Here is a 26,979-nt window from a genome sequence, read left to right as displayed (position 1 = left end):
GGGAAGAGGATGGAGAGCAGTAATAAATCTTGGTGAAGGATACAGACTAAAAGACTTGACAGATGAAGAATTATTCAGAGATCATTATTCAGATGATGAATTAGTTTTTTTATGAGTATCACTTATAGGATTAAAGTTGAGAATAGGGAGGTACCACATAGAATGGCATTGGTGAAAAAGAAACCATTTGATTTGGCCAGGAAGATTTAGAAAAGGTGCTAAGCATGTTAGGGACAGGTAGTCCATATGGCATGGGTCTATTGAGTGGAGCAGGAGCAGTTAAAATAATACTTAAACCAGGAGCAATTTTGCCACGAGCAAAACAATACCCTATGTCCAGAGGAGCAGATGAAGGCATATTTGTAACCATATCCGCTTTAATACAGCAGGGAATATTGGTGCCACTAGAATAGTCCTGGGAGGATAGCTCAGCAGCAACGTGCTCGCCTTGGAAGCAAGATGACACGAAGCAACACAGGTTCTGATCCCCGGGTCCGCGCTTAGAAACCTCTGGGTATTTAAGCGCGTTATAAATACGCAACTAAGACAAAAAACAATTACACAACTAAAGAACAACCAATTCCTGTAACAGCGCCTTGATGCGCCTGTGTGAGTGCTTTAAAAATGCAAAAATAAAATAATAATAAATAAATATCCATGTAACATAGCTGTGTACCCGGTGAAGAAAGCAACAGGGGGGTTGTGGGATTTATTCAGGATCTATGTCCTCTAAACAATATTGTTGCAGCACAGTTTCCACTTGTTCCAAATCCAGCTACAATATTATGTAACATCCCAGCTAAAGCTAAATATTTTACAGTCATAGATTTAAAAAACGCTTTTTGTTCAATTCCCCTTCATGAAGACTCACAAGATTTGAATTAGTTTTCGTATAGAAACCAGCACTGGAAACACACAAGATTACCTCAGGGGTACTGTGAATCCCCATCAGTTTTCAATAGGGTTCGTCAGATGGACCTATGTAACGTACAACTCAAGAGCACAATAATTCAGTACATAGATATACATAAATCTGCCTGCTTCTACTCTCTGCCCTCTGCAACTCATCCAGAACAGGACTGCAAGACTTATCCTTGGCCTCAAGCCCAGGGATCGTATCTCTCCAGGACTGAAATCTCTGCACTGGGTCGCAGAGGCTTCGAGGGTTAGGTCCAAAACCCTTTGCATTGTCCACAAGGCCTTCTGGGACATGGGGCCTCAATAACGCTAACTCTCTCGTCCCAAATATATTCCTTCTCTGGCTCTTCGCTCATCCGCCTCCAACTCCCTCAGGGTCAGTCGCTTCTCCAAGCAACGAGTTGGTGATAAATCTCTTTCTTCGGCTGGGGCCTCCCTCTGAAACAGCCTTCCTGCCCCCTGAAACTTGAGGAGAATCCTCTTCGGTTGTGGAAGCACCTCAAAACCTTTCTCTTTGCTTCTGCTTTTTCCCCTGCTGACTCCTTGGCTGAAACTGAAATTGCACTGGTTGCCTGGCCACCCGCTGATCTCAGGCCCATGTCCCCTCCCCCGCCAGTCACACACCTGCACTGCCTTCCTGGCAAACCCCGCACTTTGGAACTGTTTTCTGTATCCCTTCAGTCCCACTACCAGCACTTGAAACTGTGCGCCTGCACTTACCCTTTACCCTTGCACTTGCCACCTGTTGGGCGTACTTTAAACTTTTGTTATTTATTATTATTTATTCTATTATCCCATGCACTGCACTGTCCCCCCCACACTTTCCCTTTCCCTCCTTCCCTCCACTTGCACGATCTGAATGACCCCTGGCCTAATAGGATCGTTGTCTGTCTTCCCTCTGTTTGCCCCTCCCTTGCCTCATTGCGCCTTGAAACACTTGTGTATAGGCGCGTTATAAATGCCATATCATATCATATCATAGATGATTTATTAGTGTGAAGTGAGACAGAAGAAAGGTGCAGGAAAGATTCAGTTCTACTAATGGCAATACCAGCAGAGAAAGTATACACAGTGGACAAAGAGAAACTATATAATATTGTCAGGAAGAGGTCCTGTACATAGGACAATTAATCTCTCAAGAGGGGAGAAAGGTGACAACGGAGTGAGCAGAAGTGATCATGAAAATTCCAACACCTGAGACAGTAAAGGAAATGCAACCATTTTTAGGCCTATGTAATTAGTGTAGGGCATCGGTTTTTGATTATAATACATACATATGACCACTTTTAGAAGGACTCAATGAAGCACAGATAGGTAAAGGTAACAAAACATGGACAGATGAGATGACTGAAGGATTTGAAGCATTAGAAAGGGTGATTTATATAGTCCATGTGTTAGGGATTCCGGATTATAATGAGGAGTTTTATTTATTCTCACATTGCATTGGAGAAGTGATGGCAGCAGTCCTCACACAGAAGACAACATTAGGGCATGGGCATAAACCATTAGCCTACTATAGTGGGATTTTAGACCCAGTAATGAAAGGACATTATCCTTGCAAACAAGCATTAGCTGCTGCTGCTTTTCGCGATTGAGGTAGCTGCAAGTATTACAATGGGGTGTTCAATGATGTTATTCATCGAGTATTCCTCATTTGCCATTTTGGAGAAACCCAAAAGTACATTGACTACACAAAGAGCATCGGGGTACGAAGTGATTATTTTGAACCCAGCAATCAAAAGTGTTAGATGTAGAGTAGTGAACCTAGAGACATTTATAGCAAAACCAGTAGGGAAGGAGGACTATGTACATGACTGCACAACGTATACTGAGTTGTATGACGATATTGCCCATGTTGGAGAAAATGCTCTCGGAGGGGATGGGGGGGGGATCCTATTTATTGATGGTTCTTCAAAAATTGACCAGACAACAGGAGAAAGACATACGGGATCAGAAGTAGTGAAGTTAAAAAAGAATGGTGAATTTGAAGTAGTGATGAGTGCAAGATTGCCTTCACATTGTTCAGCAGAGGCTGCAGAATTAGCGGTGCTTATCGCTGCACTCCAGAGATATGAGGATGAGGAAGTGACAGGTATGAGAAACTTGACGGTATTAACGATGCGATTCCCCATATGAGCATTCAGGCAGATCTGGATGCTTTAATGGACTTTGTCTTTTCTTTCATTTTCCTATATTAGCCCTGCTGTTCATTGCCTTTCTCAAGATGGCTGACCCATTTAGGGCTTGGAGGCATCCTTTGGCCTGAACCTGCTCCCCCACCATTGGCTGCCCGTTCCTTCATCAGTCAATCAGTGGAAACGGGAGGCGAGAGCCGGCCCATTCACCAAAGGCCCAAATCTAAGGCCTTGTCTGTGCCTGTCCAGACTGAGAAGGTCCTGGAGACCCACAGATTTAGAGCTCTAACGATGATCCGTCCCCCGGACTAATTACTTGACTGCTTCACTGCCAAGGCCATCCACGATCCCTGCAGTCATGAAAGTGGGTTTGGCTGACCTCCAATACTAACTCTCCTGAGGCGTCTTCAGTGCTTTTTACCTCCTCCATCCTCGCCTTAACTAACTTCATTCCTCTAACTACATTTGTTCTCTCATTGGTGTTTAGCATTACTTGGGAAACATCCGCATTGCACTGCTTGCTGCCTCCATTTTTAAATCGAATTTGGGTGTACTTTTAAAATCGAATTTGGATATTTTTAGCATTACGTGTGCACCATGTCCATTGCATTGTTTGCTACCTCCATTTTAAAATCGAATTTAGGTGTGTATAGTTTATACATCGCTATAGCACTTATCCAATGTAATTCTTTTCTTTCTGGGTTTCACTTATTATCTCTGACTCATTCTATGAGGCCTCCTTGTGAGTTTAGCCAGAATTGTGTGTTGCTGCCACTCCTCCCTCATTCCTTGGCTAACCTCTGCCTTCCAATGGCTCTCTCATCTCTGCTATTTTCTCTAACTGCTACACTACCACCTATCGCCCATCTCTCTCCATGTCCGGCAGGAAAAGAACAAAAAGAACTCCCGAGTGCAAACCCTGGACTTTCCATTGCATACACCTATGTGCTTTCTCTAGAGAGGCTTTCATTGATATCCTTTTCTCTGTCCCCTCTACTGATCTTTGGACCCCTCATCTCCACCCTCTCTCCTGCCACACACTCCTCTATTAACGGTGGAACCAAGTGGGTTGTCCTCTTGGATGGCTTTGCATCCTCACGTTGCTTCATTAATGTCTATCACACTGGCACCATTCTGGTTCAGGGTCCACAACCCAACCTCCTTCTCTTTGACCACATCCTGCCTTCTCTCATTAACTTCCTTCCTTCGCCTGCATCTCCCCCTTCTACTCTCTCTCTCCCTCCTCTGAATCGTGTACCACGCCCCTGTACCCCACCTTAGAAAACCTTCAAAAGCACTGACTACCTCCACCTGACAACTCTTAACACCCGCTCAGCCAACAAACATTGCTCGGACATCTGTCTCCTTCTTGAAGACATTGACCTTGACATTCTCTCTCTTACCAAGACTTGGTTCAATGTCAGCTCAGTCACTGCCTTTGACTCCTCCATCCCTGACGGCTTCAAGATCATCTCCAAGCCTCAACCTCACTGCACTTGCGGGGTTGTTGCCTTAATCTCCCCTGAGTGGGCTCCTGCTTCCATCTTACCTACCCAGCCCTATTCCGCTTTTGAACGCCTGGTTTGCAAGTTGGTCACCTCTCCCACCTTCACCCTGACCATTGCTACCATCTACTGGCCTCCAGGCACCACCTCCCTATTCCTCTCTGAATGGACTGACTTCTGCTCTTCTTTACTTTCATCCACCTCTAACCTTCTCCTCCTGGGGGATTTCAACATTCAACTGGACTCCCTGGCTCTGCATTCACACATTCACTGACCTCTGCACCTCGCTTTCCCTCTCCATTCTCCCCTCGGGGCCAACCCACACAGCTGGACACACTCTGGATTCTCTCATCCACTCTGACCTCTCGCCCCCCCATTAGTCACCCCTCTCTCCTGGTCAGACCACTCTCTCCTCCGATCTGGGACCCTTTGGCTCCCTGTCCAGCCCCCAAAAGTCCCACCAACCTTGTTCACTAATATTCGCCCAATGAAACGAATGACTGCGGCTGCCTTCACCTCCACTTTCACCCTCCCTCACCCCCCCCACCTCTGACATTACCTCTGACTCTCCCCTCGGCAACCTCCATCTTTCCATCACCAACACTCTTGACATTCTTGCCCCAGTCATGAGGATCCATCTGAAACCTGCCTCAAGGCATAACACGTGGTACGACACCAAACTTGCAGCCCTGAAACAAAGGCGTAGGACAGCAGAACGGAAGTGGCAAACCTCAGTCTCACCCTCTGACAAACTGGCCTGCTGCCTGCTCCAAAAACAATTCAGATGCACCATGCATGCAAAGCAAAGAGCCCACATTCAGGCGTGGGTCTCCGGCGCATCCAATAATTCGGCTGAACTTTTCAAAATCTGCAGGGACTAGCCAACCCCTCTGCAGTCTCTTCCTCCCCTTCTCCTTCCCAGGCCCTCTGCAATGCACTGGCCTCACACTTGGCCACCAAAACGCCTAACATTCTGACCACCCTTTCCTCACTCCCTCACAACCCATCCCACCCCCCATGACATCCCCTCCTTCCTCCTTCTTTCCTGTCACACCTGAAGAAGTTACCAGAGTTGTCTGCGCCATGAAGGTCTCTTCGAAACAGATCTCTCCTTGCACATCCAGGACCATCAAGGATAACATTGGCTCTCTTGCCCCTGCTCTCGCTGATTTCTGCAATCACTCTTTTGTCACTGGATCTTTCCCATCCCCTCTTAAGCACTACCTTGTGCACTCACTCCTGAAAGAACCATCCTCTGACCCTACCTGCCCTGTCAGCTATCACCCTATCTTCATCACCCCCTTCCTGCGGAAGCTGCTTGAGAAGCTGACCTTGCCCCAACTCAACTCTCACACTGAACTTGTTGGTGGCCTCCACGACCATCAATCTGGATTCCGAGCATCCAGAAGCACAGAAACTTCTCTTCTGAACACGCGTGAAGAACTGCTCGCATCTCTGGGCTCCAACTCCCCAGCTGTCCTTATCCTTCTCAATCTCTCTTCTGCATTTGACACAGTTAACCATTCCATCCACATACAAAGCCTCCACAATATACTTGGTATCTCGGAATGGGCACTGGATTGGCTGTCCTCTTTCCTCACTAACTGCTCTTCCCAAGTCATCCTGGGCCCCTTCTCCTCTCCTACTTCCATCCCCACCTGTGGTGTCCCCCAGGGCTCTATACTCTCCCCCTGGCTCTTTAACATCTACCTTGTTCCCCTTGCATGCCTCATCTCCTCTTTCTCCTCCAACTTTCAGTGTTACACAGGCGACACATAGCTCTTCTTAGACTCCCTGCTGACCCTCTTGCACCCTCCATCATTCCTGACTGCCTATCTGCCATCCAGTCCTGGTGCGCTTCCCATGATCTCTGCCTCAATGCCTGTAAAACTGAGATCCTTCCCATCGGGACCCCTGCTCCCTCCTTCTTTCCCTCACTCTGGCCTTCCTCCTTGGGCTCTCCCCCTGCGCCTTTAACTGAAGCCAGACACCTTGGTGTCACCCTTGACTCCTCTCTCTCCTTCCTCCCTCACACTCAGGCCATTGCCAAGACGTCCAACTATCAGCTCGTCCTTCTCAAAGGAATTTTACCTTTTCTCACTTTCCCTCAGAGGCTCAATGTGACTCAAGCCCTGGTTCTCTCTAAATTCGCCTACTGTAACAGCCTCCTCCTGAATCTTTCTTCTTCCACTCTGCAACCCCTCGCGCTTATCCAGAATAGGGCAGCAAGACTTATCGTTGGCCTTAAGCCGAGGTGGCGGATCTCTCCTGCACTAAAAGTCTTCACTGGCTCCCGGTTGCAGCATGGATTAAATTCAAAGCCCTCTGCATCATCCACAAGGCTGTCTGGGCCCAGGGACAACATTATCTTCAACTTTATCTCACTAAATACTCTCTCCCTAGACCACTTTGCTCCTCTGGCACCAACTCTTTGTGTGTAAAGCGTTTTGCTTAACAGAGGGGAGGGTTTGCTCACTTTCCTCTGCGGGCTCCCTCCTATGGAATAGCCTTCCGCTCCCACTGAGCCTTGGCCAGGATCTTCCCAAATTCCAGAAGCTCCTTAAGACTTTCCTCTTTTCCTTCTCCTTCCCTCCTTCTCTCCTCTGCTAATCCCACAGTTGCTGAATTGGTGTCCTTGGCCCTTATTCATCTTTGGGGCCTTGACCTCCCACACCAATTCTTCCCAGCTCCTGTCTATCCACAGCACTTTGCATCTGCACACCCTCTGCTCTGAGGCTCGCACTTACCCCTCCCTCGGCCCATGCCGTGCATCAATCAACATTCCTAGCACTTCGTGTATGGCTCACCCACAAGCTCGGACTCCCCAGCACTTACCCCGTCTTCCCTCTTCCTTTCTGCACTTGCACATTCTGAATACTCACATGGCCTGGTAGGTTTGTCCCTCTCCCTCTTACCCCCTCTGCTCTGTATAAAATATTGTGTTGTAATGCAGTTCACACCCTCACTCCCTCTTTGCCCTGTGTGTGCTTTGAAACAGTATTTTCTTATTGTATAAGCGCCTAACAAGCAAACAATAAAAAAACAGATAAATATTCTCCCACCTATTCCCCTGGGATCTTCCATTCAGGTGAACAGGGAAGGGCCATCGCTTTTGTATCCCAACCCTGGGGTGGACAAGCGAGGGAGGATCACTTGAGTGGAGGGGGACAGGGGATTGGGAGGAGAATTGCCAAGGATGAGACATGGTATTCCCCTTCCTAATTGCCCACCAACCCACTCTCCTTCAGTCTTCATGGGGTATTTCCACTCTCACCCCATCTCCCCCTCCCCATTTCCAATAAGTACTGGGATGAGGACGAGGCAATCAAGAGCAATGAAGATTCCCCATAGACACAACATAGGCATACAAAGGAAGGCCTGCCATCTAACACCTTTAAATTGTCCCGCTAATAGTGTCAGCCAAGGTCAGGCACATTACCCCAATGGTGCACACCTGACCCCAATTGGCTTTCACCTGCAGTATAAAAAGGGTGGTTCTGCCAGAGTCAGAAAGCGAGCTGGGGATGTTGACTACACCAGAGGCGCCAAGGAGCTGAAGGCTGCAGAAAGAGGAGCTCAGAAGGACCGGTGGAGTGCAGGATGCTGAGACGCTGGCCCAGTGTGTGAAAGAGGCTGCAGCGAGGCGAGGGAGCCGTGTCTCCAGGAAGCTGGAGCGGGCGGAAGGCAGTATGTTGGCCTTGTTCAGATCAGTGCTCGTTCCCCTGGGACGTGTGCTGGTCCCAGGGGTGTACGAGGGGCAGATAATGAGACCCTGACCTCGACCCAAGAACCCTTTCACCTGCTCACCAGCGGCACACTACTATTGGTGAGTTTTGAGAACCAGAAAGAAACTCAATAGCGTACGGGTAGCAGGAGCGGGAGCAGGAGTGCTGAGAAAGGTGAACAGCCTGGTGAGCGAAAGTGGGAAAAAGCAAAGCGAAGCAAGGAAAAGGGAAAATGCAAAGCGAAGTAAGCGAAAGCAAAGCAAAGGAAGCAAAGCGAAGCAAGCGAAAGCTGAAAAGCAGGAAGAAAGCAAAGCAGATTAACAGAAAAAGGCACTAGAGGTGCAGAAATAAAGAGATACAGAACAAGTGCGCTGGTGGCGCGAAAAACGGCCAGAAAGGGTGCAAATGACCCGAAACCGAGAAAGACAGGAAAGAGACAGAGAGAAGGAAACCAAACAGCCAAGAGAGTGTGCCAGCAACCCGAAAGTGAGAAAGAGGGTGCAAGCGACCTGAAATAAAAGGTAGACAGTGCAAGAGGCAGGTCAATCAAAAAATGAAGGTACAAGAGAGCACGATGAAAAGCAAAGAGAAGTGTGCAAGAGGCACAGGAAGGTGAAATGTAAGGAGAAGTGTACAAGAGGCACAGAAAGGTGGAAAGAAGGTGTAAGTGTGCACGATAGAAAAAGAAGGTGTTCAGGAAGCACAGTAAAGAGGAAAAAGAAGTGGAAGAGGCACAGAAGAAGAAGAGGTGCCAGAGAATAAAGAGAGGGGTTAGAGGTCGAAGTGGTCATGCCTGGGAGGAGAAAAGAACGCAACATTCTCAAAAGTCTCTGATACTACCCCATGAAATAACTTTACAGTGAAAGGTACATCCTGAAAAGAGAAAATGTTTGTTTATTTGTTGAACTGCGTATAAAGGGGTGCCTGGCATTCAGGAAGGGAACCCTAAAAGGCCGAATTGGAACAGTGTTGTTTTTGTTTGGAACTTGAAGGATCTAGGCTTGGGGAAGGGAACCCCAAGAGACCCAGAGATATTGTGAACTCTATTGACTTGCTGCAAAAGCCATATGTGAAGGTTTGAAGGGCAACCCTGTTGAATTGAACTACTTTGAACTGGCAGAACTACACCTATGGTAAGACTTCATGAACCCAGCTGTGGTTTACATTTCGTTTTGAATCACCATTTTTCCTTTAAGAACATCCCAATCACATTTGACTGTTTCTGAGTACAGAGACATCAGCAGCAGGGCGACCTTTCATTCAAGGAACCAGTGGTTAAAGCATTGCCTACCACCTGCTCCTTTTCCCTAATAAAAGCATGAGTGATATTTTCCCTGATTTTCCCTGATATTCCCAAGCAAATTACTTAAGAGGGATGCTGAAGAAGATCATAAATATATAAATACATACCTTGATAATTCAGACCATTTAAAGAATAATATGTGGTATCAGCACATGAAGGAGGTGGGGAGAAGAATCTCAGATGGAAGCTGCTATTTGTATTCTCTCATCGCTTATGCCATGAGCACAGTAAGAACATTTATCGCAAGAGAAAATACCTATACATGATGCAAAGTGTCTCAGCCATCTAGCAGCATAAACAAAAAGATGACAGTTCGAAGGAAGATGGACAACTCTATGATGGAGGTCAAAAAGGATGTTCCCATATGAAGGTGCATACATAAACACGCAGAAAATGGAAAAGGACTCAGATTGGAAAATCAGAATGCTCCTATATTCATTCAGTGGTATGACTGGAGAACAGATAAGGACTGTTGAACAAAAGAGAATGGGTTGGGCAGACACATGGGAAACGCCAGGATTGCCAGGATGCTGGGAGAGTCCTCAACTATTGGTATCCGGATGAGTAGCCACTAGTACAGGATGGGAAGACAGAATGTTAGCATCCAGTGGACATTTATTGATGACAGCACCAGTACAGTGCAAATAGTGAATGATGAATGCCTGAAAGAATGGGCAAGTATTCGAAATTATTAGCATGGGTTGACAATGTAGCAGGACCTGTATCCACACTGCCCATGAAGAATATGTCGCTGTGTTTCAGAAACAAGGGCGTGACCAAAGTTGGAGAAAACACAGAATGTAAGCAAATGATTGATGTACCAGGAATGAATGGAGGAACTGCCGTGCTAATGGACCACTGTTGGGCCTGTGGATCCAAAGCTTATATGCAACTGCCTAAAAATTGGGGAGGAATATGTTCTATAGTGAATATACATGTTCCTGCATTGGTGATTCCCCAAAGTGATCTCCACATACACAGCTTTGCGAAAATGGATGCACACCAAAGGGAGAAGAGGTCGCGCAACCTCACCAGACAGAAGAGAGAGAACTATTTTTCAGCAAAATCAATAGAAGCATACCACAACATTCCAGATGAGCACAACTTGTTCAGAAGAATGGCAGTGATATTTACAGCCATATTAATGCCAATAATTCAGACTGCAGCGAACGCCAAGTGGTTACAGATAACTAGGTGGGAGCTGCTACAAACAACTAATACAACAATAAAAATATTTAATGCGATTAGAGAAGAATTGAGGGCAATCAGGCTCATGACCCTCCAGAATAGGTATGTCCTGGACTTAATTACAGCAATGGAAGAAGGCATGTGCACCAAGATCAGGTCGTCTTGCTGTATGATATGATATGATAAGGCATTTGTAATGCGCCTCTACACAAGTGTTTCAAGGCACGACAAGGCAAGGAAGGGGGAACAGAGGGAGGACAGAGACAGCAATCTTACTAGGCCAAGTGACATTGAGATTGTGCAAGTGTAGGGGAGGGGAGAGGGGAAAAGTGCCAAGGGAAAGGGGAGGGGGCAATGCTGTACATAGAATCAGAACAATATCAAGAAGTGCGGCCAGCAGGTGGCAGGTGGAAGGGTAAGTGTAGACAGCAGGTGTCCAAAGGTGCAGGTAGGGGGACTGTAGGGTTACAGATACAGACCCAAGTGCAAGGATTGCCAGGAGGCAGTGCAGATGTGCAACTGGGTAGGCTGTGACCTGGGCCCGAAATCAGAGGGCAGCCAGGTGACCAGTGCACTATCAGACAGGAAATCAGCATGGGAGAGGAATAGAGAAGGCAGATGCAAAAGGTACATTCATATCTGCCCATGATGGAAAAAATGGAACCCTGCTGACAGAAGCAATAACTATGCTGTTAACCCTGCATATGAAAATGGAGGAAGAGGTAGATGAGACCGAAGATGAAGACTGGTTTTCATCCCTGTTCTCGTGGTTCCAACTGGCTGGCAAAGGCCTTCAAGTTGCTTGTAGCAATACTAATGTTAGTAGTGCTGGGATTCTGTCTTGTAAGGATAATCATACGTTGGGTATTCTGTCAACCAACTAGGGAATGTTGCCATAGGACCCGAAGTGTGGATGAACACACAAAGAATGCAGGTGATCTGAGCGGGGTGATAAAGATATGGATTCCAAAGAAGCCACAGTGTGAAGAGAAGGTGAAGAAGATTGAGGAGGTGGTTGAGAGCTCGACCAAGGGGGGGATGTAGAGAAGCAGATGTACATGTCACTCATGGAGCCCAACCCATCACCTCTGACATACTGCAAGAACAGCAAGAAAGCACTATGCATGATGCCTCGTATCGTCCCAATACCGCATCGAAGATATGAAAGACATTATGCGCTCAGACAACCGTACCAAATGTACCCTCTAACTGATGTGGTAGAAGTAAGTCTCCAGACCCCACTGGACATAGAGGAACTATAACTAAAGTCTGACAGGTGTAAAGTGAGGTCATGAGAATAGACGAGGATACACTGAAAAGATATACGAATACATAAAGAATGAAGATGTAACTGAATTAATAAAGTAACCGAATATGCAAATATGAAGAAATCATATACACTGGAAAGCTAAGTAAGAAGAGATACAGTAGATATATATACACAGAAACGCAAGGTAGATGAGACATATAGGAGCTTGCTAAACATAGGAAATATAATGTGGGTAAAGTAGCCATGTTGAGAAAATGAATGTCAGTTTCGTATAATAGTAAGCTAAAAGCTCCAAGGAGAGAGATTAAGGCTGCAGAGCTGACAGGCAGTGGAATACAAATAAAAGTGTGCAAGAACCAAGAAGATTTGTTTGGCTCAGGATCAAGAAGCAATTGCAAAGCACAAAAGAAGTCGAAGAGGATAAGCCATGTACGTAGGACATATTTCTCTTCGATTAGGTAAAGGAGCAAACTTTTGCGAGTGCCAAGTATTGGACAATCAAAGATGCAGAAAGCATATGCAAGAGGGAGCAACCAAGTCTCCAGAGGCCAAGGAGAGCAATATCAACCAGTATAATTGAATCAAATAGCACTAGATTGGACAAAATCATGGTCTCCTCACACGTGGTGCAAGACCAGAAAACAAGATCTATTCATAACGCTCCCGACGAAGATAGCAGTGTACCTTTGCTCCCTTTAAAGTTCCGAGGAGGAGAACAGTCAGCAAGGTCAACTACAAATAAGAGGCCTTGGCTTAGGGCCGAACTGATGAGAGATGGTAGGGTAATTGGCCAAATGGGCAGTTGTCTGATGTTCCCCGCACATGGGTTTCGTTTTGCTTACGTGCTACTAACAAGCTGAATGCCCAAGGTTGGAAGAGAGTGCCAAACAATCAGGATGGCCTATGTGATGATGGACTATACATTGTTGCAGAAGCCAATCCGCTGCTTTTATTCTATTATTCTCTGCATTATACGTCGTAAGAGGTCGTTTGAGGCGTGCCTACTTGATAAGGGGCAGCCAATGATGTTATTAACACCTCAATAAACTATAAGTATATATGTTCACTTAACCTATCCCTACGCCCGATATGTTTTTCCTATTTGCCACGTAGGATGACGTCATTGCTGGCGTACATTGAAGTATAAAGCCTTGTGTAACCGAGAGTGTGTGAGCTTGGATTTGTTATGCTCGACAGATTTCCCTTCTTTATTGAACTGATATTAAAGTCGTGTTTTGCCATATTCTTTCAGTCTGTCCGGTTATTTGGGCCTGAAATCAGTTATTGTGGTGATCCCGTCTAGCACTTTATACGCTCCAGGTGCTACTACAAATGACTGTGACTGCGACACTCTAATTGAGGTCTTAAGAGAGAAGGAGTTGTAAAAGGCTGGGAAGGAGTAGGCAGCATAGAACAAGGAGGGGAGGGCAGAACAAGTTCATTATCCAAAGAAAAGTATCAAATAAGGTCATATTCCAACATAAAATGTAGAGGATGGGGAAGGAAACACATAGACATCTAAGTAAATATGTGCAATGTGGCCATGTAGATCAAAGCTCTGAATACATCCGGAACATGAGGTGCACCTGCCATATCTAATTCCACACAGCCTACATCACAATGGATGCATTTCTATGTTAGAAATGTGCAGCAATGTCTAATACATGAACGTTGTGGATGTGGGAAAACCAACCCGGGGTGGCAATGAGTAAATGAGGGCAGGGTCTGTTCCTGTCCATTAAAACAGTGAATGTGTGAGAAGGGAGGAGGCAGGGAGCATTTCAATAAAGGTGGCAGTGATTTCTACATAGAAGTATAACCATTTGCAGGGGTGCATATCGACTGGAATGTTGGTCTTTCCTGTGATTTCTATTTCTTTCCCATTTTCTCAGTCCCTCCATTGCTCTACCTCTGCCTGCCACCTTGCAGTTAACTCCTGAATAGGACCACACTGTCTTTATTGAAACCCCTCCATAACAGTGGCACTAATGTATGTGTCTGCTCCACCCTTCACCTCTGTCCTCCGACATCGGCCATCCTGCTCTCCCATCAGATCCTGTCTTTCTCCTCCTCTGCCCTTAACTTGGGAGTGATCTTTGATCCTGGCCTTTTCCTTCAGTCCTCACATTGTATGTATTAAATGTAACAGGGGATGTAGTGACAATGGTTCTTTTGAGGATGCATTAACATATTCAGTTGATGAGTTATTGTTTCTCTCTTTTCTCTTCCTTCCCTCCCTCTTTTTACATTTGGTGTATGTATGTCTCAGTATAGGACATTCACATTAACTATGTTAATGGGGCTAATCACTCCTGGTCTATAGAAAGAGTTTCCGTGTCCTGATGAGGACCCAATGGGTCGAAACACGTGTTGGCAGTTTTCTAACGTACACACATGGTTATTTTGTCAAACCACGCTTCTAATGTATACACGTGAATGCATTGAATCTGTTTCTACAATTGCTGGATTTTCCTGGTGAATTACCATTTATTGATTCACATATGAACTGGTGTTTCAAGATTTAATTTTCAATTTTTGGACGTGCATTGATGCCAAATAAATTGCAACAGTCTCCCGGGCATTTTTTATTAGCAGTCTCTCATTTAGGGGTCGAAATAACAGGTTCAAAATACTTCCAAAAGCTTAGCGCATACGAGTGGAACCATTTGTCTTACAGTATTTTTGGAGTAGGTGTTGTATAATATCTTCAAATAAGACAGGAGGCGTCTTATACTCTTAGATGCCTTTATTTTCACAGCATGCAATAACGTTGCTTTTACTTGCATTAAAGAATAATGTCAAAGGGCAACAGGCCCTACAACTGTGGCCATAACTAGCACATACTGCATAAGTCTTTATGTGTGCTCTGGGGCCCGTGCTTGGAAGGAGCACACAGGACACATCCTGCTCCCGTTGCTGCTCCGTTCGTAATTCCCTCGTAATCCGCGCTCGGAGCGCGGAGGCGGCACTTCCGGCCGCGGGCGAGATCTCCCGAGACTCACGGGTCTCGCGATATCTCTACACACCTCCCCCTGATAATGCAAAGGCAGTTCATTGTAAGACATAGTCATTGTTTCTCACCGGTCTTCTGTGTTCTCTCCGTGGCCGATCACCTTTCTCAGTGTGTAGCTCCTGCAGCTCCTCCTCTCGCTCTACCGCGGGTGTATCCGCTTCCAGTTCGGTTTCTTCTCTTTTTCTGCCATCGGCCGCCGGCTCACTTTCTATCCCTCTCTCATGGTTCATTTCTCCTTCGGCTTCTGATCTTTCGACGGTCTTCTCTCTCTCTTGTCTCTTCTCAAACAAGGCTACTCTTTCCATGTTGCATGTGCATCCATCTTCGGTGCGGACATGGTTGGATCCTCGGTGAATCACCTTCACGGGTCTGCTGAACCGTGAGCCCGTGAGTTGATCCTTGGTCGGTAGCCGTATTTTGATCCAGTCTCCTTCTTTAACATCTGACCCTTGTTTGGTCCTTCTTCTTCTATCACTCCATGTTTTCATGCGTGCTTTGCCGTTTTCTATTCTCCATACCACTTCCGACATGTCTACTTCTTCGTCTTCTCTTACTTTGGCCAGCCATGGTGGCACTAATGTGGAGGCTGCTCTTCTCCCTCTCAACATGCGAAACGGGGAAATTTGGGTGATCCCGTTGGGAGTTAACCTGTGAGCTGCTATGGCCTCCTTTGTGGTTTTGAGAGGGTCCATCCCTGATGCAGTAGCTAATTGGACAGCCCCCTTGATAAATCTGTTGGCTCTCTCGACAAGCCCATTGGCTTGGGGATGATATAGTGCTGCTTTCTTCTGGTGTATGTGGTGCTTCTTCAGGAACAATTCCATTTCTCTGGAAATCAGTTGTACACCGTTGTCCGTTACTAACTCATCGGGGAGCGCTTCTCTCTGGAAGATGGCTGTGAGGACCTCAATTACTGTTGCGGTGGTGATGTTGGGAACAAACTCGGCTTCGACCCACTTTGATAAGTAGTCCACTAGCACTATGCCGTACCGATGTTCGGGCGTTATCGCCTCCAATGGCCCTATGAAATCTAGACCTACTTTTGACCACACCGCTTCTGGGACTTCCGTAGGGATCAGGGGCGCCTGTCTGATCTTTAGGCGCTTGTCACTGTTGACACTCATGGCATCTCTCGATCAAGGTGCGGATCTCTTGATCCATGGACGGCCACCAGTAGGCTTCTCTCACTCTTCGACGTGTCATGGTGTTTCCCAAGTGGCCTGCATGGGCTCTGTAAAGAATGATTTTTCTCATGCCCGTGGGCGGGATTATTTGGTCCGTTTTCATGATTATTCCGTCTGCCTCTGAAATTTCATCTGCTATTTTCCAATAAGGTCTCATTCCTTCTGGAACTGCCCTTTCATTTGGCCACCCGCTCCTGATCCACTCTCTAATTCTCGCCATGGTCGGGTCCTTTCCATCTTCTTCCGCCCAGTGTTTCTCACTGAGTTCTAGGTAGTCTGGTGTCTTGAGATCTGTGATGGATGCTACAATGCATTCTTCTTGCAGGAAGGTAGTGGCCTTATCCTTGTCCTCTGGCAATCTTGACATGCAGTATGCCTGCGAATTCTTCCATCCTGAGATGTGTTGTACTTCGATAGTGTATTCCTGCAGTTTGGCTGCTATGCGTGCCAATCTGGGCATTGACACTTTGGTGCCGCCTGGGCTGAGCATGTGGATGAGGGGTTTATGGTCGGTAACTAATTTGAATTTTGTGCCCCACACATATGTTCTGAAATGTTCCACTGCCCATGCGCATGCTAGCATCTCCTTCTCTATGGTGGAGTAGTTTTGTTCGGCTGATAAAGCTTTCGAGGCAAAAGCTACCACATGTTCCGTGTCGCCTTTCTTCTGAGTTAACACAGCTCCTAGTCCATATGCACTGGCATCTGTTGTGATGACTGTACCCCACTCGGGGTTGAATGGTTGCAAGCATGGCGCTTCTACTATATGTTGTTTTATGCTTTCCACCGCTTTCTTCTGGGGTTCTTGCCACATGTACTCCGATCCCTTTTTAAGGAGTTCCCGGAGCGGTGCCGAGGTTTCCGAGAATTTGGGGATGAATTTGGCATAGTATTCCGCCAACCCGAGGAATGATCTTACTTCGTCTTTGTTGGTGGGCTCTGGTGCTTTAGTTATGGCCTGCATCAAATTTTGTTTGGGACTTATGCCTTTCTCTGATATCTTGTACCCCAAATACTCGACTTCTTTCGCCTTGAATACGCATTTTTCATATCTTAATCTCACTCCGGCTTCTTGCAGTTTGGTGAGAACTATCTTCAATGTGGCGTCGTGTGTCTGTTCATCCCCTGCGTAGACAAGAATGTCGTCCTGAAAGTAAGCCACATTTCTGACCTTCTGTAGTAGGGCGTCCATCATTCGCTGAAACGCTGAAGCAGCGGATGATAAGCCGAATGGCATCTTGGTGAACTGGTACATGCCAAATGGGGTTATGAAAGCGGTGAGAGGTTTGGACTCCTTGTGCAGTTGTATTTGGTGGTACGCGTTCCTCATGTCCAATTTAGAGAATATTTTGGCTTCTTTCATCATGAGGATCAACTCATTAATGCTCGGCAGTGGGTAGCTGTCCGTGATAACTTCTACGTTCAGGCTGCGAAGATCGATACAGACCCTTAGCTCTTTTGAGTTCGGTTTCTTAATAAGTACAACTGGGCTGAGCCACTCAGAGGCCTCGATTTCTTCGATGACGCCATCCTTCCTCATTTTGTCTAATTGACATTTGAGTGTGTCTCTCGCAGTTGCAGGTACTGGCCTTACTTTGTGTTTGACTGGAACGGCATTGGCTTTGAGCAATATTTTGTGCACGAAGCCCTTGATGTGCCCTCGCTCCTCCGAAAATAGCTTAGGATAATCTCCTTTTAATACTGACGTACTGCTCCCACTGACTGACAGTACCTGATCTTCCATGCTGGGGTCCAGTCTGATTTTCAGTTTAGCCTGGTCGTCCCATCCTAATACTGCCGGACCTTCTTGACTAAAGTAGTCTTTGGTGGTGGTCTCTCTTCCTTTAAACTCCACTTTTCCATTAATGTATCCCAGTAGGTTTATTGATGCCCCGCCAAAAACCGTTGGCCTGTGTCGTGTGGTGAGCACTTGTACCTTTTCTGTCCCCACCATCTCTTTGTACGTACGCAGGGGTATTATGGTGAGATCCGACCCTGAATCAGCCATGACTCTTGTTTCTAACCCATTGATCTTGATGGCACAATGGGGTTTTTCTCTTCTGGTCCGTGGGCTGTTCACCATGATAACTGTAGGTCTCCCTTCGTCTTCAGATGACGATTCCCTCTCCGTGTTGTGGTCAGTGTTTACGCTCGTGATTTTCTTGTTGTGCCAACGACACACACTCGAGAAATGACCAATTTTTTTGCATACTGAGCACTCTTTGTCTCTGGCCGGGCTCACTCTGTCGAACGCCAGGTGTTTTGTACTTGTGCACCTGTGGCATTTCAGAGGTTCTTTCTTCACCCATTTCCCTTCTCTCGTGTCAGGTACTTGCACTTGCCTCTCTTTCCTCGGTCGGAATGCCACAGCTTGTATTTCAGCGGGACTGTGGCTTCCAGCAAGTTCTTTCCTTCTCCCGGCTGTTTCCTCAACTGCTCTCGCTGTGTCAATCGCTTTATCCAGTAGTAGTTCCTTCTCCAAAATGAACTTGTCTTGTACTTTCCTGCTATTGGTGTGAACTACCAGCATGTCGCAGATGAGGCTCTCTGCATTGTTACCAAAGTTGCAAAGCGCCGCCAATTCGCGCAGTTTGGTAACATAATCGTCAACGGGTTCTGAGGCTTCTTGCTTGCGGCTGTAGAACCGGATTCTATGCAGGACCGTATTCTCTTTGCTGGCGAACCTCTTAACAATCCTCCTGACAGCCTCCTTGAAAACATCATCGTTGTCGGCAGCCACTTTCCCCGGGGTGAGACTTTCAAACACTCTCTGCCCTTCGACGCCCAGGGCATTAAGTAACATTGCTTTGCGTCTCGCCGCCGAGTAGCCCGCACCGCCCAAGGCCTCGACATACGTCATGAACAATGGTTGCCATTGTGGCCACGGAATGGCAGGTCTACCTGGAGTCTGTAGGAAGGGCGGTGGTGGGGTTGCTCCTTGCATGGTTCTGCGCGGGTTTTATCTGTAATCCTCGTCGCCAATTATGTTGTATAATATCTTCACATAAGACAGGAGGCGTCTTATCTTCTTAGATGCCTTTCTTTTCACAGCATGCAATAACGTTGCTTTTACTTGCATTAAAGAATAATGTCAAAGGGCAACAGGCCCTACAACTGTGGCCATAACTAGCACATACTGCATAAGTCTTTATGTGTGTTCTGGGGCCCATGCTTGGAAGGAGCACACAGGACACGTCCTGCTCCCGTTGCTGCTCCATTCGTAATTCCCTCGTAATCCACGCTCGGAGCGCGGAGGCGGCACTTCCGGCCGTGGGCGAGATCTCGCGAGACTCATGGGTCTCGCGATATCTCTACATTAGGGCTGGGGTAGCCCACCAGTTCCACAACAATCGCAGCTACAACTCTCTCCCAACCATACTTTTTAGTTAATTATATAACATATCGAGTACTAAGTTGAAGCTTCAGCGCACTGAGTAAGTAGTCACCCCACACAGTCATGCAGAACTGTTGTTGCTCGTCAGTACCATACAATGTCTGAACTACACCTTCTATTGAAATTCATGTGTGCTCTTCTATATAAAAGGACTGTGCACTGAGGAAGGGGAGTTGATGCACAGAGTATCGTTCTATCATTGGGTTTCTGTTTGCCCTGCGTGTGTTGGCTTTGCCGACTGCTATTAAAAACGTTCAGCAATCCACCTGAAGAGTCTGTGGTTGATATTTCCAGGACACCTCTCACAGGTCCTTTCCCGATGATTTCTTCCACATCTCTACTTCCAATAACATCCTTCTAGGTGACCTTAAACTTGGCTTGAATGACCCTAAAGACGCAAATGCTCCGGCGATAGCCAACTCTCTCAGCACCCTAGGCTTCAGACAGTGTATCAACTCCCCTACACATGTGAAAGGCTGCATCCTTGATTGGATAGCAGACCTTAACTATCAGGTCACTGTCATTGCAAACCCCTTCTGCCTGTGACAGACCACCATGTGGTGACTTTTGCTGTCTCTTCAATTTCCCTCTCCTTGCGCCCTGCACCCTCCTTGCCCCCCACAGTGGCTTGAAGCTCTAGAAACATTACAAAAGAAAGCATCCCACCATTGCTTAACTCACTCCAATCAGAATAACTCAACATCACTGACCCTAGCGTGCTTGCCAACCTCTACTCCGACACTCTGTCGAAAGCCATTGACATCATCGCTCCTTTAGCACCCCGAAAAACTAAATCCTCTATCCACATAAACTCCTTGTTCACCTTGGACCTCGAAGAGTTCTGAACCAAAAAAGCGCCTAGCTGAAGCAAACTGGAAATGATCACCCTCCAACTAGTTGAGACTGACCTTTACCACTGCAGTTAAAATTTACTAAATACGTTGGAACCTTTAAGGCCAATCTTGGGTTGAGTGCAAATTGGGCTCTGAGGTAGCTCCGACATTTACTGTTGTTCACTTCTTGGAAGTCAACCATATCCTGGGTTTGCGGCAATCAGGCTTCCACCCTGGCCATGAGACTGAATCTGTGCTGCTAGACTTGAAAAACCAGTTGGATGGATTTAGGGACAAAGGAAAGCCTGCCCTTCTCTTACTATTGGACCTTTCTGCAGCCCTTGATTTGGTTGACCATAAGATTCTTTGTCACCACCTCATCACGGCAGCCCAGTTCTCCCCTGAAGCTATGGAGTGTATTGCCTCTTTTCTAAAAGAAAGACCCAACAGAGTGCTCACAGAAAATGCCAATGCACCCCCCCAGCTGCGGAGTAAGGTTCGTGTATTCCCCCGCTTTAAACAACATTTTCACCAAACCCCTATTCGACCTTCTTGACTCCATCGGCATATCCCACACAAATTATGACAATGACACACTTATCCTCCTCCCCTCTCTAGCAATTACCATGATGAATCTGGCATGCTGAACTCTGTCTACCTGACCATCCAGGCGTGGATGGCCACTCATAGTCCCTGCCTGAACAATTAAACAATGAAAAGATAGAAATTCTCCTCATAGGCACACCGGCTGTGATCAAAAAAACATTAAAAAAACATAATACTCAATACACAGCATTCAACATCGACGGTAACACAATCCCAGTCTCACCGGCAGTGAAGACTCTGGGAGTCTACTTGGATACTACGCTTTCCATGTCTCGACAAGTGAATGCTATTGCCTCCTCTGCCGCCCACACTACAAAATTGATTAATACATCCAGACCCTTCCTATCTGATGTTAGCTGCCCGACAATCGGTTCCAAATTGGACTACTGTAAGACCCCAACATGGGACTGAAACAACACTGATAGACCTCAAGGCACAAACTGACACAGTTAGAGACAACGGCAAAACCGCCCTGCTATCAGTGGCGTTTGATTTAGTAGATCATAATATCCTTTGCAACCAACCTGGATTCAGCCGCACACTTCTCGCAAGAACCCATAGGATGGATACAATATTTTCTTAACAAAAGGACCATGCGTGTCTTCTCACCCTCTGCATCGGCAGATCCCATCCCCATAACCTGTGGGGTGCCCCAGGGATCTTGGGTCTCCCCTACCTTGTAAAATATATTCACGAAGCACCTTTTCGATAATCTTGATGGTCTTGGTATAACCTACTCTAACTATGCTGATGATATCCAGATCCTCACACCATTGACGGGAGATTATGACAAGGATTTGGCCTTGGTGAATAGAGTGTACCTCATCACCAGGCATGGATGGCATCTCATGGCCTCTGCCTGAATGATGACAAGACTGAGCTTATTGTCCTCGGCACTTCCTCTACCATCAGCAAACTCAGTCACAACTACACAAGCTTTCTCATAGATGGTAACTATATTAAAGTGGTCAAAGAAGTCAAAACTTTAGGTTTTTATTTAGACGCCACCCTGTCCTTCAACCGACAGGTCACCTCCATGGCCTCCTCCACCGCCTACACATGTAGACTAATTAGAGCAGCTAAGTCCTTCCTTTTCACCAACAGCCGCACTACCTTGGCTAGAGCCCTAATTTTGTCAAAACTGGATTATTGCAATGCCCTATATCTAGGGACTAACAAATATATCACCAACAAAATCCATATCCTATAAAAAAAATGCTCTCAGAGCAGCATTAAGCATCTCAAGGAAAGAGCACATCTCTAACACAAGGAGGGCGAACAACTGGCTCACCACAAAGGACAAAATCTCTCTCAAAGTAGCATCCCTCGCTCATAAGTGCCTCAACAACGCTGTCCCACGCTACCTCATAGACAAATTCCAGAGACACTCCTCCAACCGCCCCAATAGAACGGCCAACTCCAATCTCCTCAAAGAGCTCAGATTCAAACTCTAAAAAACGGAAAGTAGCAGTTTCCCGGTGAAAGCAGCCCAGTTGTGGAACTCTCTCCCACCTGCCTTAAGGACAGACCAGACCTACCCACATTTTAGGCACAACATCATTCACTGGATCAAGGAAAATGACAGCTAACCTCCTGACCCAAACACATCCCCGTCCTGCCTGTATATATTGTCCTATTGTATATATCACCTCATTGTATTCTCATCCCTCTGTCCGTCTGCCTGTTTGCACGTGCTACGCTTATGCCCTTTTTCCAATCTGCATTTTCATGTTTACAACTGTACAGCACTGTAACCAAAGCTGAAAACCTTCTTGTTGCTTCCTGCGCCCTGATGGCCTCGGGTCTGGTGCGCATAATAAATAATAAAACAAACAAACAGACAACTATTAAACGACACTTCGACTGCAAACATCCAAAAAATGCAGGTGATCCAAAACAATGCGCTACGATGAGCTTCACTCAACATACCAAAAAGGGAACAGAGCTCAGCAGCGAGAACAAAGGCTCATTTTCCCCCAATCCGGCAACGCATCCTTTTTCAGAACCTTGTGAATCACCCATAGATGCCTTACCAAAGCAGCACCAGTAGTTCAATCCTCCAGACCAACTAGATTGGCCTGTGGACATAGAGGTATCCAGCCGAACTTCAAAAGAGCTTAACCTGGAGGCTCAAGTTTTCCGACGATGGCAGCAAAACACTGGAACGCTTTGCCACCAGCCTTGCGAGCTGATCAATCTTACTGGGTCTTCGGGAGAGCATGAAAAACCTGGCTCTTTGCATAGTACAAACTTGAAATATGAATTACCCTTGAAGCTTGCCCGCTCCTGACTCTTAACTCGTGTAACACGTTTTGTAACAGCGCCTTGATGCCCGTGGGTTTAGTGTGCTTTATAAATGTGAAAATGATAAATAAATGTGTGCTCTTGCACAACGGGAAAAGATGCAGTTGCCTGGGTTAAGATGGCCATTGAACTGAGCACAGCTGAACAGTGGGGCTGCAATGCACACAGGGTATCAGGACTGGCCTCCATCTGCAAGCACAATTCAATGGCAGGAACAGAGGGACCGGACTAGTGAATTATGAATGGGAGCTTTTCCTAACACTCCCCATCCTTTAGTGGTGGATAAGGGAAGGGATGCTGTCGGCTAGATTACACCCACACTCAGAACACTTTTGCACAATGCAGTATTAGCAATTTTACATGTGTGCATTGAAGCTGCATACTCATAGATGCTGTTAATGATTATCCTAATTGTGTGCATGTGCAGTCAGTCATGTTTTTGACAAATGGTTTTGCAATTTGTGAGCATATTTGTATCCATAACTTTTCAATGTTTTGTTTTCATATAGGAGTCGCTATACACCTACATGAAAAATAAATGTTGGTATAGAAATTATATGTGGCTTGGCACTTTCGTCTGACATTTGTGCAGGCAGCCATGTATGCCAGTAGTTTGACCAATGGCACATTCGTTGTGCTATCTAAATTATTGGCACATTAAGGTGATTTAAAATAGCCATTTCCCCCCCTGCAAACACAGTTCTTGTAAAGGCAATGGGTGATACGCAGCTCTGAAGTGGCTTCTGGTGTAATAAAAGCTTTTTGGTCAACTGTTCCTTTAGCCACTTGATAACTAATCCTTTCAGCTAAGCACTTAGCAAGCCCCGCCCACCTAGTGCCTTCCTGCTTCCCGCTCTTTTCCCTACTTAAGGATTCCTCCAGCCTCTTTTCCTTTGCTGCTGGGGAGCAGGTGCAATTGGATCTTGGTCAACTGGACTAAGCCCCGCCCACCTGGTGCCTTCCTGGTTGCAGCTCTTTTTCACCACTTAGCAAGCCCCGCCCACCTGGTGCCTTCCTACTTGCCACTCTTTTCCCGACTTAAGGAGCTCTCCAGCCTCCTTTCCTATGCAGCAGGGGAGCAGTTCACCTGGCCTAAGCCCTACCCACCTGGTGCCTTCCGGGTTTCCGCTCTTTTTCAACACTTAGAAAGCCCTGTCCACCTCGTGCCTTCCTGCTTCCAGCCGGAGAGCAGGTGCAAGTGGATCCAAGCCACCTGGCCTAAGCATCACCCACCTTCTTAGCCCTGCCTCTTCCTTTTTGCTCTTAACTCTTAGATCAAGGCCGTCTCTCGCCTTGGCGTCCGGAGTGGAGGGCAGACAAAGAAAAGGGCAATTCCTCTTTGGACCTGTTCAGACCAGGAGGATCCAGGGCCCGACCACCTGCTCAGACAGTAGGTAAGCATGCTCCAACATGTGTTTACACCCTCTGTCCCCACAGGTCATCTCCACCCCCTCTGGTTCACCATGATGTTCCCTTGTGCCCTCCCCCCTTCTTGCACACAGGTGTTGCCTGTTTTGTTTGATTCTTCTACCCTGCTTCCCCTGCCCCTCTCCAGCCTATTTCTGCAGGAGTCTGTCCTGATACATTCTGGTTTCACCATCACCGTCTTGTGGCCAATGCTGGATTTGACTTTTATGGACTTCATTGATTCACAGTGCGTCACCCTTTCTCAACTCTCATGCTGGACTTCCTTTGCATCTTGTACTCATGGTGGCTCTGAATCATGCTGTTCCCATCTTCATCTTGTATCCTGGCTTGCAACATATGTGTTACTACTGACTTCTGCAATTGTATTTGCTCTACCCTCTTGCTTCTCCACTCTTTTTGACTGCTTTCTCTCTGTTCTCTCCTCCTCTCCCTTCTCCCTTTTCCTATCTCCTCCCCTCCTCCCCTTACTTTCTTCTATGCACTTACTCTATCAGAATTGTCCCTGGACCTAGTATGATAGCAACCTTGTCTGTCTCCTCAGTCCTACATTTACTGTCCCCTATGCCCCCCGTCTAGCACTATCTGAAATGTTGTCAGGCCTAGTACAATAGTCGCTTGTTTTGTTCCTTCACTCCCTTTCTGTACCCCTCTCCGTCACCTTTTGTTTTTCTCCGGCTCTACCAGAAATGTCGTCAGGCCTAGTACGGTAGTCTGTTTCCATTTCCTTCCCACTCTCCCCCTCCCTTCCTTATCTATGGGCCTCATTACGAGGTGGGCGGTAAGGGGTTAACGGCGCCGGTAAAGGTGCCAGAGCCGTTAACCGCTTACCGCCCTATTACGAGGTCTGCTCGTGGCACCCGCTCTGGACGCCTGGTTTTAACAGACGTCCTTAGCGGGTCCCGCGAGCGGCACAGCATGCTAACAATAGGCCCGTCATTAACAGGCCCGTTGTTAGCATGCTCCCCATTGCCATTGAGCCCCATGGGGGCTCAAATGGGAATGGGGATGGTCCAGGTTCCCTGAATGGGAAAATACCGGGCCCTCCAAGCTCGGAATGGCCCGGTATTTCCCCATTCAGGGAACCCGGACCCGAGTTTGGAGGCAGCTATGCCCTTATTAAGGGCATGGTTGCCTCCAAACTCGTAATGAGGCCCAATGTCTTAGCTCTTGCACTATCTGAAATGTCGCCAGGCCGAGTACGATAGTTAATTTCACATCCTTACTGTTCATGGCCTGTAGGAATGTCATTGTGTCAATGCCAAGCAATGTCAATGCCAAGCAATCTTCCATCCTTATTCTCCTTGATCTCTCTGCAGCTTTTGACACTGTCGATCACCCACTCCTCCTACACACTCTCTCCTCCTTCGGATTCAAAGGCCCTGTTCTGAAATGGCTATCTTCCTACCTCTCTTCTCGTTCCTTTACCGTCTCATGGGGGGCCAGACCTCTTCTTCCTTCCCTCTCATATACGGTGTTCCAAAAGGCTCTGTACTTGGTCCTTTCCTCTTCTCTCTTTACACCACACTCATTGCCCCTGTTATCTCCTCCTTTGATATCTCCCATCACTTCTATGCCCATGATACTCAACTCTTTCTCTCTTTCTCCTCCTTCACACCTGACTTCCATCTTAAACTCTCCTCCTGTCTCACAGCCATCAAGAACTGGATGTCCTCCTGCTTCCTCTCTCTTAATACTGATAAAACCGAAGTCCTTTTCTTCCCTTCTAACACACTTCCTCCTCCCTCTCCTCCCCTTTCATCCACTTTCCTCCCTCCAACCTCCCTATCTCCTCCCATGCTCGTAATCTAGGCGTACAATTTGACTCCTCTCTCACCTTTTCACAACACATTTCACTTACCTCTCGCTCCTGCCGTTACCACCTCTACAACATTCGCAAAATCCGTCCCTCCCTCACATTCCATGCAACCAAACTCCTTATCTCCTCTCTCATCTTTTCCCGACTATTCTACAGCTCCCCCTTATTCTTTGGACTTCCTGCATCCCAGCTTGCCCCCCTTAAATCCATTTACCACTCCGCTGTTCGTACTCTTTGTCTCCTTACCTCCCGTGACTCCATCTCCTCCTCGCTCTCTCACCTTCGCTGGCTACCTTTCCACTTACAGTTAAAATTCTGCTTTCTCTGCCTTGTTTTCAAATCCCTACATGGTCTTGC

General features: G+C 46.9%; 1 protein-coding gene across 4 annotated transcripts in view; it reads right to left on the bottom strand.

Moving 5' to 3' along the window:
* LOC138521418 (myosin light chain kinase, smooth muscle-like) overlaps positions 1 to 26,979 on the bottom strand; it is a 604,815-nt gene that overhangs the window by 404,938 nt on the left and 172,898 nt on the right. The gene's annotated exons all lie outside the window — the stretch shown is intronic.

Source organism: Ambystoma mexicanum, chromosome 13 (genome assembly GCF_040938575.1).
Source record: "Ambystoma mexicanum isolate Mex_15411 chromosome 13, UKY_AmexF1_1, whole genome shotgun sequence".
NCBI classification, from domain to species: Eukaryota; Metazoa; Chordata; class Amphibia; order Caudata; family Ambystomatidae; genus Ambystoma; species Ambystoma mexicanum.
The sequence above is the reverse complement of the archived record's forward strand: the minus strand, read 5'-3'. Positions and strand labels throughout refer to the sequence as shown.